This window comes from Microtus ochrogaster, chromosome 15, assembly GCF_000317375.1.
Source record: "Microtus ochrogaster isolate Prairie Vole_2 chromosome 15, MicOch1.0, whole genome shotgun sequence".
NCBI classification, from domain to species: domain Eukaryota; kingdom Metazoa; phylum Chordata; class Mammalia; order Rodentia; family Cricetidae; genus Microtus; species Microtus ochrogaster.
The window spans coordinates 15,620,643-15,623,065 of NC_022017.1; the positions used below are offsets into that span (position 1 = coordinate 15,620,643).

Here is a 2,423-nt window from a genome sequence, read left to right on the forward strand (position 1 = left end):
AGAGAGAGAGAGAGAGAGAGAGAGAGAGGAGAGGAGAGGGAGAGAAGAGAGAGAGAGACAGACAGACAGACAGAATTTCTCTACAGGACTTGGGATAAAGACGCGCTGAAGACAGAGGGGGATTGTAGAACCTCCCTTGGTACTGGGTGTAACTTGGCAAGGTCACTTGGGAAGGGCCCAGAGACATACCAGATCATCCAGCACTCTCTGTGTCTCTGTCTGTCTGTCTGTCTGTCTCTTTCTCTCTCTCTCCTCCCTCCATTTCTAGTGGAGAACAGAAGGGGCCATGTCCCCCACTCACCCTATCCCACAGATGTGTGGCTGGAAGCCCAGGACAAGGGCAGAACTAACACACGGGTGGCAAAGTTAGATAGAACATGGTGCTTACCCCCAGGCAAAGCTTTCAAGGAAGTCCTCCCTGGCAACAGATCCCCAGAGACAATGCTGGCTCCTCACAGAGTCCCAGAGCAACCCTAACTCTACCCCTCCCAGAACTCTGACTGTGTACCCAGCTGGAACACTCCTGGGAGCCCCTCCCCTACAAACTGCCCTGGGGTCAGGGACCTAGTCTTCCCAGGAAGGCCAAGAGTCCCTGGAACAAGATGCCACCCCAACTCCTTCTCCTCCTGTCCCTTTCTATCCTGGAGACCCCACGACCGCTACTCTGAGCCCATCCTCAGCTCCAGAGCAGGGAGCCTTACCTCTGCATTTGGTACAGGCAGCCTCCTTCAGGAGCCTCCAGGAGCAGGGAGCTTAGGCGCTTCCTATTTATTTGTGCCACGTCGGGAGGAAACAGAGAGCAGAATGAGGAAGCACCAGGCCTTTCACAAGCAGCTTCGCCTGCTTCTCAGAATTGCGGACATGAGTCTCTGATAACACTCACGGCATGTATTTCTGCCAGGGAAGCCTGCACCCCGCTGTCTCCTGGTCATCTCTCACATACACTTCAAGTATCAGTCCAGGAATGGCCTCTTCCCAGTCGCCTTCCCTGATCCCTCTGGAGGAAACAGGGGGCAATGGCCACCTCCCTGCTGAACATGGGCCCAGAGCCAGGCAGAACTAGGCTGGACCCCAAGGGCACCACTTCTCAGCATATGACTTTATGCAAATCAGCTACAGGTGGCCTCTTCAAGCCTTGGGACCCCTTGTGGTATTTTTCTAGAAGCACCTACAAACCAGAAGGGTTTTGAGGGAAAACCATCGATGTGGAAAACCTAAGTTCACAGCCCACAGTAAACTCCAGAAACATTCTGGATCCCTGGGGGTCAGCTTCACTTTCTCCACCCTGCCCTAGAGTCCACTGTGACCTTCCCCCAACTTGGTCTTAGGGCAGGAGAGGGTCTGCTTCCATTCCCTCCCCCCCCACCTCCCGTGACCTGCCGTGGCTCACACCTCATGCCTGGGAGTGAGTGAATGAAGGAAGGAAGGAATGAATAAATCTGAGGCTGGTGGGGTTATAAAGAAGTTAGTAAGCCCCTCCTTCAGGGCAAAATTTAAAGGGGCACCAAAAGATGCCATAAAAAGGAGTGATATTTTAATACAATATGGTAAAACACAAAACAAATGAGTGTAAAAATACAATGGATGAAGTGTCGGCCTCTTTCTTTCTTTCTTTCTTTTTTTCTTTCTTTCTTCAGAAAACGGCAGTATCAGACATAGTGGTCATTTCTCATCTCCCCGTACATAAATACCCTCGGTCCATGGCATGGACAGCCAATAGATGGGACTCCCTTGGTTTGTAGTGGTGTTTCATCAAGTGTTGAGTAAATTCTTTAACCCGTGTAATAGCTATGCCACAGTAACTGGTACTAAGTGGCACTGGGTGGGAATCGTGTGGAACCCATGAGAGGTTTTCACTGTACACACGGGAAGTCACACAAGGCAGGCGGCCTCTGTCTGAACACTGGATCCACTGCCCTACTGGCCTCAAAATTCAGAGGAATGGTATTACTTCACACATTGTGTAACTCTTCCTCCAAATTTCTCAGTGTTTGGGAAAATGAACACATCATCCAGATGCCCCCAAAATTCAATGCACAGCACAGGAGTGAAGGGGTCACAGTCACCATCCCCACCTACACAGGACATTCCAGACATACAAAGTTGACAAGAAATTCCTTTGCTCTTGGCTCAGACCCCAGTGACAACATGTCTTTCTTGGCAACCTACTAGTTTTGGGAACAGTGCCAGACTGGGGCCTGGTAGGTTTGCTGTGCCTGTACCGTAGGAACTGTCACCTATCTCCAGCCACCTCTTTCAGACACCCATCCCCCTTTTTTTTCTTAACATGGAATGAACTTCAAATCTTGACTCAAAATGAAAATGAACACAGGTGTCTAGTAGCCAAAAGAGGCCTCTTAGAAGGCCTTCTCTACAATAACAACAGTTATTGTATGCAGTGCCTAAGCCATCCAGTGTGTGTG

At 50.3% G+C, this 2,423-nt stretch overlaps 1 protein-coding gene across 1 annotated transcript in view; it reads right to left on the reverse strand.

The window, feature by feature from the left end:
- Window positions 1-737, reverse strand: part of Csf2rb (colony stimulating factor 2 receptor beta common subunit) — a 25,211-nt gene extending 24,474 nt beyond the window's left edge. Inside the window, exon 1 of the mRNA XM_005354251.2 lies at window positions 702-737. The gene's annotated coding sequence lies outside the window, so the exon portion shown is untranslated. The remainder of the gene's footprint in view (window positions 1-701) is intronic.
- Between the last annotated feature and the right edge of the window lie 1,686 nt (window positions 738-2,423).